Below are 13,152 nucleotides of genomic sequence, written 5' to 3'. Positions count from 1 at the left end.
AAACTGGAAAACATGTATAAACAGTTAAGTGAAGATTATTTCTAGAGTTAGTGTTAATGATGACTACTAGTATCACTACAGAAAGCTTACATATACATAAACTTGCAAGTCTTTGTTATTCAAGCTTTAAGCACAATAACTGAATTCCTTACCCTCTATGTTGTTTAAGCTACTTCTCAGACACACACACTGAGGAACTTACATTTAGTCTTGCCTTGGCTCACTCTACCGTACCTATTTGTTCTTAAGCAGACTCTTGGCAAATCCTCATAATGCTTGAACTCATGGTGACCCTGCTCTTCTTTATCTGTCTGTGGGCCTCTTCTTCCTCCTGCTCTCCTTCCTTACCCCTCACTGATAAATCAGAACACAGTCCAACTCTCCTATCCAACTCTCCCAAGTCATTAGCTGGTCAGCTTTTCATTAACCAACCAGGGATAATTGGGGAGCATTTTTACACCACAAAGATACAGGAGATGGTTAAATACTTATGACAATGCCTGTGCCTAGACTGTACCCAGTTCTCAGGATACAGAAATCATCTGAGTGCACAATGCACAAGATCCTCCTCCAACATCTCCCACCTTTAGTCCAAAAAAGACTTTATCCATATAACAAACTATACAATAAGAACAATGATGAAAAAGTTATGAAAACTTATCAGGTAAGAATTAGTCATAATATCCAGTCCATTTGTATTATCCAACTTTGGAGAATGTACTGTATTATCTATCCTCTCTCGTTGAGTTCAGAGTCCTGTACTTAAGTCATTTTCCATCATAGCTTGCAGTTGTCAACCTGAAAAAATCTACTTAGACCTAAATTTATCTTTTTAAAGCATTTTGCTAAATCTAAAATATCTTCAGCTTAATTGTGAGATTAAAAGCATCTAGTGCTCCATCTCATTAGAGATTTGATAAGGAACATGACTTTAGTGTGCTTGCACAGTAAGCAACTTCTAAAATTATTGAAAAAACAGACAGCAGTCTACATGGAGAACTACCCAAATTTTCTTTATAAAATTAGACTATCCAAATTAAGTCTTCTGGTCCAGTATGATACATTTTTTTTGTGAAGCAGGAATTATGAAGAACTTGCCCACCTTGGACCTGGTAAAGTTCAGCAGTCAACTTTCTCTTTCTCTTTCTCTTTCTCTCTCTCTCTCTCTCTCTCTCTCTCTCTCTCTCTCTCTCTCTCTCTCACTCACTCACTCTCTCGTGTGTTAGGGATTGTGGTAGTGTTGTGCTTCCCTTATTTTGGTTCTACTGTAATGGAATTATTTTCTGTGTTTATTTTTTTAATCTAGATGAAATAGATGCTTTTATTTTATTATTTTTTTAATGTATCAGTGCTCTGCTGCATATGCACCAACATGCCAGAAGAGGGCATAAGAGCCCCTTATAGATCATTGTGAACCACGAATTGATTGATGGAAATTGAACTCAGAACTTCTGGAAGAGCAGCCAGTGCTCTTAACCGGCTGAGCCATCTCTCCAGCCCTCCTATAGTTTTTTTAAATTGTAGTTAATCTGTTGGGCTGAAGTTTTTCATCTAAAATTTTGTGTAGGTCTAGATTTGTTGAATAGATATTTTTAAAATTTGCTTTTGACATGGAATATCTTTTCCATCTATGGTGATTAAGAGTTCTGCTAGGAATAGTAGTCTATACTGACATCTGTGGTCTCATAAAGATGCAAGACATCTGTTCAGGCCCTTCTATCTTTTAGAGTCTCTGTTGAAAAGTCAAATGTAGAGCTCTGCCTGACCAGTGGCACGAGTTCCTTCCAGTCTGGGCCAATGTCCTGAGCAGAGCTTGGGTGTGAACTCTGCAGCCAATCCCACAACACCCAGAGAAGATCCACTCCCAGGTGTTATAGCACTCCCGGGATCATAGAGGAGGACACAAAATCTGCCCCAACACCTGAAGTAACTGAGACCAATGGGACCCGAGAACCCAGGAACTCCATCTGACCAGTAAATGGATTTCTTCCAGTCTGGGCTAGTGCCCTGAGCAGACCTTGGTTGCAAACTCAGAAGCCAGTCCCACAATACCCAGAAAAAAAATCCACTCCCAGATGGTCTAACATGCCCAGGTCCTCAGGGTCCCAGGAGCTTGGTCACACCACGATCACATGGTTCCAGAGAGAGCTTGACTTCCAGGAGCTCTGACATACCCAGGATCTGAGGACTTCAGGATCCTAGGACTTCAGGATCCCAGAATCACAGGATCACAGAGAAAGCTGAACTCTGAGTAGTTCTGACACAACCAGGACCACAAGAAGGACAAGCTCCAGTAAATGACGAGGGCAGGTAGCTCTAGAGATAATCAGATAGCTGGAGGCTATAAAAACATAAGCAAAACAAACCAAGGTTATTTGGCATCATTAGAACCCAATTGTCCCACCATAGCATGTCCTGGATACACCATCATATCTGATAGAGCAAGTTTCTGATCTAAAATCACTTCTCAAGGTGATGATAGGGGACTTTAAGAAGAACATAAATAACTCCCTTAAAGAAATACAGGTAAACAGCCGGAAGCCCCTAAAGAGGAAACATACATCCCTTAAAAAAATACAGGAAAGCACAATCAAATAGGTGAAGAAAATGAACAAAACCATCCCAGCTCTAAAAATGGATATAGAAACGAAAAAGAAATCACAAAGGGAGACAACCCTGGAGTTTAAAAACCTAGGAAAGAGATCAGGCATCACCAACAGAATACAAGAGATAGAAGAGAGAATCTCAGGTGCAGAAGATACCATAGAAAACATTGACACAACAGTCAAAGAAAGTACAAAAAGCAGGTTGACAGATTCCAAGTCAAGTTGACAGACTGGGAGACTGGGTATGAGTGGAGGAAGATAAAAGGAGCTGAGATACATAGAGATTGTATGATTTTTCATTACCACAGGCTGCCACAGACCACCCCAGCTGGGTATGAGGGTACCTGGGATGTGGGTTCTCAAAGTCAGGTGGGTAAGGATTTGGTGGTGACAAACAGAAACAAACACAGAGGCAGTTTGAATCTGAGTGTATTTTTCAGCTCTCAATCAATAGAGAAACAGGTGTTACTGTTCTGAAAAGCTGTATTCAGTGAACCAGCAAAATAGAACAGGCATAATCATTTACAATAATCATAATCATGTACAATAATCATTTTGTACATCAAAATACAAAATCATCTAGGGATAGTAGCAAATTCCCAAGAACAAGCTAATGAGTTTTTATGATCAGTTACTATTTAACCTCTAGTTCCTGTTCTTCTGTAACTCTTCAAACCATAAACTGTTTTAATTCTATTTAAGGCTTTCTTAAACAAGATTCCAAAATCTTCCTCTGATGATACACGTGTAGACATATACAATATTATTGTTGGGTAAGTTTATATTTATCAATACTATCTTATACGTGATTTATGAAGTGAAGTCCTGGTTTTCCCAGAGATGAGGTCATATTTAGTGATTCCATTTCAAGAGATGGTTTTGTAGCCATAATACACACTTAAGATCTTGGCCTGGGCTATTAGGAACATCTTGTATTTAGGAAAAAGAATAGAAAACATAAAACAGATAAGTAGCCAAGAGAACTACGGCTCATTAATTTTTCTCCTGTGAGGAATTTCAAAACTGGTTCCAGGAGGCCTCCCACTTTTGAGGTCAAATGCCTCAGCCTGTGGAAATTGTCACACATATCCTTACTGGAGGTGATGTGGCAAAAGCCCAACCTAGATATCCATATGTGAAAGACCTTAGCTGATAACTTTATCCACCTACCCAAGATTTTGAATCCTGACATGTCTGGCATCCATGTGTTCATTTTAACTCATCCCAGAGGGCATTTGTTGCAGAATCCTTCAATTTAGATACTTTATTCTACTTAAACAACAGTAATGTCATCTTAACAAGGGAACCATGTTCTTTCTTTCTTTCTTTCTTTCTTTCTTTCTTTCTTTCTTTCTTTCTTTCTTTCTTTCTTTTTTTCTTTCTGTCTGTCTTTCTTTCTTTCTTTTTTTTTTTTTTGGATATTTTCTTTATTTACATTTCAAATGTTACCCCTTTCCGGGTTTCCCCCTTCCTGAAAACCCCCTCTCCCATCCCTCATCCACCTACTTCTATGAGGATATTCACACATACTACAGCCTCCCTGCCATTGAATTCCCCCTATACTGGGGCATAGAGCCTTCAGAAGACCAAGAGTCTCTTTTCCCATTGATGCCCAACAAGGCCATCTTCGGCTATATATGCTGGAGAGCCATGGGTCCCTCCATGTGTACTCTTGGTAGTTTAGTCCCTTGGAACTCTGGGAGTTCTAGTTGGCTGATATTGCTGTTCTTCCTATGGGATTGTAAACCCCTTCAGCTCCTTCAGTCCTTTCCCTAACTCCTCCATTGGGGAGCCTATGCTTAGTCCAATGGTTGGATGTGAGCATCTGGCTCTGTATTTGTCGGGTTCTGGCAGAGCCTTTCAGGAGAACTATATCAGGTTCCTGTCAGCACACACTTTTTGGCATCCACAATAGTGTCTGGGTTTGGTGACTGTATATGGCATGGATCCCCAGGTGGGGCAGTTTCTAGATAGACTTTCTTTTAGTCTCTGCTCCATACTTTGTCTCCATATTTTCTCCAGGGAATATTTTGTTTCCCTATCTAAGCAGGGCCAAAGCACCCACACTTTTTTTTTTTCTTCTTCTTGACCTTCATGTACTCTGTGAATTTTATCTTGGTTATTCCTAGGTTTGGGGCTAATATCAACAAATCAGTGATTGCATACCATGTGTGTTCTTTTCTGATTGGGTTACCTCAATCAAGATACTTTCTCATTCCATCCCTTTTCCCAAGTATTTCATGAGGTCATTCTTTTTAATAGCTGGGTAGTACTCCATTATGTAAATGTACCACCGTTTCTGTATCCATTCCTCTGTTGAAGAATATCAAGGTTCTTTCCAGCTTCTGGCTATTATAAATAAGGCTACTATGAACATAGTAGAGAATGTATCCTTATTACATGTTGGAGCATCTTCTGAATATATGCCCAGGTGTGGTATAGCTGGATCCTCTGGTAATACTATGTCAAAATTTCTGAGGAACAGAGACTGATTTCTAGAGTGATTGTACCAGCCTGCAATCCCACCAGCAGTGGAGGGGTGTTCCCCTTTTTCCACGTCCTCCCCAGCATCTTCTGTCACTTGAGTTTTTGATCATAGCCATTCTGACTGGTGTGAGGTGGAATCTCAGGGTTGTTTTGATTTTCATTTCCCTGATGACTAAGGATGTTGAACCATTTCTTTATATGCTTCTTGGCCTTTTGAATTTCCTCTGTTGACAATTCTGTTTAATCTGTTACCCATTTTTAATAGGGTTATTTAATTCTCTGGAGTCTAACTTCTTGACTCCTTTGTGTATATTGGATATTAGCCCTCTATCAGATGTAGGATTGGTAAACATTTTTATCCCAATCTGTTGTTTGCCATTTTGTCCTATTCACAGTGTCCTTTGCCTTTCAGAAGCTTTGCAATTTTATGAGGTCCCACTTGTCCATTCTTGATCTTAAAGCATAAGCTGTGCAGGAAAATTTCCCCTATGCCTATGTGTTCCCTACTTTTTCCTCTATGAGGTTCAGTGTATCATGTTTTATGTGGAGGTCCTATATCCACTTGGACTTGAGCTTTGTACAAGGAGATAAGAATGGATCAATTTGCATTCTTTTACATCCTGGCTGCCAGTTGAACCAGCACCATTTGTTGAAACTGTTGTCCTTTTTCCACTGAATAGTTTTAGATCCTTTCCCAAAAATCAAGTGATCTTAGGTGCATGGGTTCATTTCCATGACTTCAATTCTATTCTATTGATCTTTTTGCCATTCCTCTGTATGAATACAATATATTTTTACTACTATTGATCTGTAATGCAGCTTGAGGTAAGAGATAGTGATTCCCCCAAAAGTTCTTTTATTGTTGAGAATAGTTTTCCCAATCATGGGTTTTTTGTTATTGCAAATGAATTTGAGAATTGCTCTTTCTAACTCTATGAAGAATTTAGTTGGAGTTTTGATGGGGATTATATTGAATCTGTAGATTTCTTTTGGCAAGATGGCCACTTTTACTATGTTAATTTTGCCAATCCATGAGAGTGGGAGATATTTCCATCTTCTAAGATCTTCAATTTCTTTCTTCAGAGTCTTGAAGTTCTTGTCATACAGATCATTCCCTTGTTTGGTTAGGGTCACACCAAGGTATTTTATATTATTTGTGACTGTTTTGAAGGTTGTCATTTCCTTAATTTCTTTCTCAGCCTTTTTATCCTTTGAATAGAGTAATGCTATTGATTTGTTTGAGTTAATTTATATCCATCCACTTTTCTGAAGTTGTTTATCAGCTGTAGGAGTTTCTGTTGGAATTTGGGAGATCACTTCAGTATACTATCATATCATCTGAAAATGGCAATATTTTGGCATCTTCCTTTCCAATTTGTATCCCTTTTACCTCCTCCTCTTGTCTGATTGCACTGGCTAAAACTTCGAGCACTATATTGAATAGGTACGGAAAGCATGGGTAGCCTTGTCTAGTCCCTGATTTTAGTAGCGTTACTTCACATTTATCTCCATTTAGTGTGATGTTGGCTATTGGCTTGCTGTATATTGTTTTATTATGTTCAATTATGGGCATTGAATTACTGATCTTTCCAAGACTTTTTTCATGAAGGGGTGTTGAATTTTGTCAAATGCTTTCCCAGCATCTAATGAGATGATCATGTGGTTTTTTTTTTATTTTGAGTTTGATTATATAATGGATTATGTTGATGGATTTCCCTATAATGAACCTATCCCTGCATTCCTGGGATAAAGCCTACTTGACATTGATGGATGATCATTCTGATGTGTTCTTGGATTTTGTTTGCAAGAATTTTATTGAGTATTTTTGCAAGATATTCATAAGGGAAATTGTTGTGTAGTTCTCGTTCTTTCTTGGGTATTTGTAGGGTTTAGGTATATGCGTAATTGTGACTTTATGAACAAATTGGGTAGTGTTTCTTCTCTTTCTATTTTGTGGAATAGTTTGAAGAGTATTGGTATTCGGTCTTCTTTGAAGGTCTGATAGAATTCTGCACTAAACCCATCTGGCCCTGGGATTTTTTTTTTGGGGGGGGTTGGGAGACTTTTAATAGCTGCTGCTATTTCTTTAGCAGTCATGGAACTGTTTAGATGGTTTACCTGATCCTGATTTAACTTTGGAACCAGGTATCTGTCTGGAAAATTATCCATCTCATCCAGATTTTCAAATTTTGTTGAGTATAGTCTTTTATAGTAGGATCTGCAGATTTTTTTTAATTTCCTCATTTTCTGTTATTATATCTCCTTTCATTTCTGATTTCATTAATTTGGATACATCTCTGTACCCTCTGGTTAGTCTGGCTAAGGGTTTATCTATCTTCTTGATTTTCTGAAAGAACCAGCTCCTCATTTGGTTGATTCCTTGAATACTCTTTTTGTTTCCACTTGGTTGATTTCAGCCCCGAGTTTGATTATTTCCTGCTGTCTACTCCTATTGGGTGTACTTGCTTCTTTTGTTCTAGAGCTTTCAGTTGCTGTGTCAAGCTGCTAGTGTATGCTCTCTCCAGTTTCTTTTTGTAGGTACTCAGAACTATGAGTTTTCCTCCTAGCACTGCTTTCATTGTGTCCCATAAGTTTGGGCATGTTGTAGCTTCATTTTCATTAAACACTAAAATGTCTTCTAATTTCTTTATTTCTTCCTTGACCAAATTATCATTAAGTAGAGTTTTTCAGCTTCCATGTGTATGAGGGCTTTATTGTTGTTTTTGTTGATATTTAACACGAGCCTTATCCGATAGTATCTAACAGGGGGAATGGGATTATTTCAATCTTCTTATATCTGATGAGGTTTGACTTGTGACTGATTATATGGTCAATTTTCCAGAAGGAACCATGAGGTACTGAGAAGAGGGTATATTCTTTTGATTTAGGATGAAATGTTCTATAGATATCTGTTAAATCCATTTGGTTCATAACCTCTGTTAGTTTTACTATCTCTGTTTAGTTTGCATTTCCCTAGTCTGTCCATTGAAGGGAGTGGGGGGTTGAAGTCACCCACAATTATTGCATGAGGTGAAATGTGTGCTGTTAGCCTTAGTAAAGTTTTTGTTTTGTTTTGTTTTGTTTTTTGAATGTGGGTACCCTTACTCTTGGAGCATAGATATTCAGAATTGAGGTTTTTTGTTTTTTTGTTTTTTCTTGTTAAATTTTTCTTTTGATGAGTATGAAGTTTCCTTCCTTATCTTTTTTGATGACTTTTGGTTAAAAATCGATTATATCTGATATTAGAATGGGTACTCCATTCTTGGGACCATTTGTTTGGAAATTGTTTTCCAACACTTTAATCTGAGGAAGTATTTGTCTTTGACACTGAGGTACATTTCCTGTATGCAGCAAAATGTTGGGTCCTGTTTACATGTAGAGTCTGAGAGTCCCTCTTTTTTTTTTTTTTCCAAATTTTATTAGGCATTTTCTTCATTTACATTTCAAATACTATCCCTAAAGTCCCTTGAACCCTCCCCCCACCCCGTCCCCTACCCACCCACTCCCACTTGTTGGCCCTGATGTTCCCCTGTACTGGGGCATATAAAGTTTGCAAGACCAAAGGGCCTCTCTTACTAATGATGGCCAACTAGGCCATCTTCTGCTACATATGCAGCTAGAGACATGAGCTCTGGGAATACTGGTTAGTTCAAATTGTTGTTCCACCTATAGGGTTGCAGACCCCTTCAGCTCCTTGGATACTTTCTCTAACTCCTCCATTGGGGGGCCTATGTTCCATCCAATAGCTGACTGTGAGCATCCACTTCTGTGTTTGCCAGGCACTGGCATAGACTCACAAGAGGCAGAGTCCTTTCAGCAAAATCTTGCTGGGGTATACAATAGTGTCTGCATTTAGTGGCTGATTATGGGATGGATCCCCGGGTGCGGCAGTCTATGGATGATACATCGTTTCAACTCAGCTCCAAACTTTGTCTCTGTAACTCCTTCCATGGGTGTTTTGCTCCCAATTTTAAGAAGGGGCGAAGTGTCCACCCTTTGGTCTTCATTCTTCTTGAGTTTCATGTGTTTTGCAAATTGTATCTTGGATATTCTAAGCTTCTAGGCTAATATCCACCCATCAGTGAGTGCATATCATGTGAGTTCTTTTGTGATTGGGTTAGCTCACTCAGGATGATACCCTCCAGATCCATCCATTTGCCTAGGAATTTTATAAATTCATTGTTTTTAATAGTTGAGTAGTAATCCATTGTGTAAATGTACCACATTTCCTGCATCCATTCCTCTATAGAGGGACATCTGGGTTGTTTACAGCTTCGGGCTCTTATAAATAAGGCTGCTATGAACATAGTGGAGCATGTGTTCTTATTACCAGTTGGAACATCTTCTGGATATATGCCCAGGAGAAGTATTACTGGATCACCAGGTAATACTATGTCCAATTTTCTGAGGAACCACCAGACTGATATCCAGAGTGGTTGTATAAGCATGCAATCCCACCAAAAATGGAGAGGTGTTCCTCATTCTCCACATCCTAGCCAGCATCTGGTGTCACATGAATTTTTTATCTTAGCCATTCTGACTGGTGTGAGGTGGAATCTCAGGGTTATTTTGATTTGGATTTCCCTAATGATTAAGGATGTTGAACATTTTTTCAGGTTCTTCTCAGCCATTCAATATTCCTCAGTTGAGAATTCTTTGTTTAGCTCTATGCCCCATTTTTTAATGGGTTTATTTGATTTTCTGGAGTCCACCTTCTTGAATTCTTTATATATTGGATATTAAACCCCTATCTGATTTCCCAGCCTGTGGGTGGCCTTTTTGTCTTATTGACAGTTTCTTTTGCCTTACATAAGCTTTGCAATTTTATGAGGTCCTATTTGTCAATTCTCAATCTTACAGCACAAGCCATTGCTGTTTTATTCAGGAATTTTCCCCCTGTGCCCATATCTTTGAGGCTTTTCTCCTCTATAAGTTTCAGTGTCTCTGGTTTTATGTGGAGTTCCTTGATCCACTTTGACTTGACCTTAATACAAGGAGATCAGAATGGATCAATGTGCATTCTTCTACATGATAACAACCAGTTGTGCCAGCACCATTTGTTGAAAATGCTGTCTTTTTTCCACTGGAAGGTTTCAGCTACTTTGTCAAACATCAAGTGACCATCAGTGTGTGGATTCATTTCTGGGCCTTCAATTCTATTCCATTGGTCTACCTGACTGTCCCTACGCCAGTACCATGCAGTTTTTAATCACGATTACTCTGTAGTACAGCTTTAGGTCAGGGATGGTGATTCCACCAGATATTCTTATATCATTGTTTTTGCTATCCTAGGTTTTTTTGTTATTCCAGATGAATTTGCAAATTGCCCTTTCTAATTCGTTGAAGAATTGAGTTGGAATTTTGATGGGTATTGCATTGAATCTGTACATTGTTTTTGGCAAGATAGCCATTTTTACTATATTAATCCTGCCAATCCATGAGCATGGGAGATCTTTCCATCTTCTGAGATCTTCTTTGATTTCTTTCTTCAGAGACTTGAAGTTCTTATCATACAGATCATTCACTTACTTAGTTAGAGTCACACCAAGGTAGTTTATATTATTTGTGACAATTGTGAAAAGTGTTGTTTCCCAAATTTCTTTTCTCAGCCTGTTTATCCTTTGTGTAGAGAAAGGTCACTGATTTGTTTGAGTTAATTTTAGATCCAGCTACTGAACTGAAGCTGTTTATCAGGTTTAGTAGTTCTCTGGTAGAATTATTAGGGTCACTTATATATATTATCATATCATCTGCAAATAGTGATATTTTGACTTCTCCCTTTCCAATTTGTATCCCATTGACCTCCTTTTGTTGTCAAATTGCTCTGGCTGGGACTTCAAATACTATATTGAATATGTAGGCAGAAATTGAGCAGCCTTGTCTAGTCCCTGATTTTAGTGGGATTGCTTCCAGGTTCTCTCCATTTAGTTTGATATAGGCTACTGGTTTGCTGTAGATTGCATTTATTATGTTTAGGTATGGGCCTTGAATTCCTGATTTTTCCAAGACTTTTATCATGAAGTGGTGTTGGATTTTGTTAAATGGTTTCTCAGCATCTAATGAGATGATCATGTGGTTTTTGTCTTTGAGTTTGTTTATATAGTGGATTACATTGATGGATTTCCATTTATTAAACCATCTCTGCATCCCTGGGATGAAGCCTACTTGGTCATGATGGATGATTGTTTTGATATGTCCTCAGATTCAGTTAGTGAGAATACTATTGAGTATTTTTGCATCAATATTCATAAGGGAAACTGGTCTGAGTTCCCTATCTTTGTTGGGTCTTTATGTGGTTTAGGAATCAGAGTAATTGTGGCTTCGTAGAATGAATTGTGTAGAGTACTTTCTGTTTCTATTTTGTGGAATAGTTTGAGGAGAGTTGGAATTAGGTCTTCTTTGAAGGTTTGATAGAACACTAAACCCATCTAGTCCTGGGCTTTTTTTGGTTGGGAGACTATTAATGACTGCTTCTATGTCTTTAGGGGATATAGGACTGTTTAGGTCATTAATCTGATCCTGATTTAATTTTGGTACCTGGTATCTGTCTAGAAATTTGTCCATTTCATCCAGGTTTTCCAGTTTTGTTGAGTATAAGCTTTTATAAAAGGATCTGATGGTGTTTTGGCTTTCCTCAGGATCTGTTGTTATGTCTCCCTTTTCATTTCTGATTTCGTTAATTAGGATGCTGTCCCTGTGCCCTCAATAAGAGTTTATCTATCTTGTTGATTTTCTCAAAGAATCAGCTAGTGGTTTGTTTGATTCTTTGAATAGTTCTTTTTGGTTCGACTTGGTTGATTTCGCTACTGAGTTTCATTATTTCCTGCCTTCTCCTCCTCTTGGGAGAATTTGCTTCCTTTTGTCTAGAGCTTTTAGATGTGCTGTCAAGCTGCTAATATATGCTCTCTCTAGTTTCTTTTGGGGGGCACTCAGGGCTATGAGTTTTCATCTTAGGAATGCTTTCATTGTGTCCGATAAGTTTGAGTATGTTGTGGCTTCATTTTCATTAAACTCTGAAAAGTCTTTAATTTCTTTATTTCTTCCTTGACCAAGGTATCATTGAGGAGAGTGTTGTTCATTTTCCACGTGAATGTTGGCTTTCCATTATTTATGTTGTTATTGAACATCATCCTTAGTCCATGGTGATCTGATATGATGCATGGGACAATTTCATTATTTTTGTATCTGTTGAGGCCTGTCTTTTGACCAATTATGTGGTCAATTTTGGAGACGGTATCATGAGCTGCTGAGAAGAAGGTAAATCCTTTTGTTTTAGGATAAAATTTTCAGTAAATGTCTGTTAAATCCATTTGTTTCATAACTTCTCTTAATGTACATGTGTCTATGTCTAGATTCTGTTTCCAGGATCTGTCAATTGATAATAGTGGGGTGTTGAAATCTCCCACTATTATTGTGTGAAGTGCAATGTGTGCTTTGAGCTTTACTAAAATTTCTTTAATGAATGAGGCTTCTCTTACATTTGAAGCATAGATATTTAGAATTGAGAGTTCATCTTGGCAGATTTTACCTTTGAGTGTGAAGTGCCCTCCTTGTCTTTTTTGATAACTTTGGGTTGGAAGTCAATTCAGTTCAATATTAGAATGGCTACTCCAGCTTGTTTCTTCAGACTGTTTGCTTGGAAAATTGTTTTCCAACCTTTCACTCTGAGGTAGTGTCTGTCTTTTTCCCTGGGATGGGTTTCCTGTAAGCATCAAATTGTTGGGTTCTATTTGTGTAGCCAGTCTATGTCTTTTTATTGGGGAATTGAATTAATTGATATTAAGAGATATTAAGGAAAAGTAATTGTTGCTTACAGTTATTTTCATTGTTAAGAGTTGGGGTTCTATTCTGTGGCTGTCTTCTTTTAGGCTTGTTGAAGGATTACTTTCTTGCTTTTACTTGGGCATAGTTTCCGTCCTTGTATTGGTGTTTTCCATTATTATCCTTTGAAGGGCTGGATTCGTGGAAAGATATTGTGTGAATTTGGTTTTATCATGGAATACTTGGGTTTCTCCATCTATGGTAATTAAGAGTTTTGCTGAATATAGTGGTCTGGGCT

This window comes from Mus caroli, unplaced genomic scaffold (assembly GCF_978045245.1).
Source record: "Mus caroli unplaced genomic scaffold, Mus_caroli_1 scaffold_4, whole genome shotgun sequence".
Classification (NCBI taxonomy): Eukaryota; Metazoa; Chordata; class Mammalia; order Rodentia; family Muridae; genus Mus; species Mus caroli.
This window is presented reverse-complemented; position numbering follows the sequence as displayed.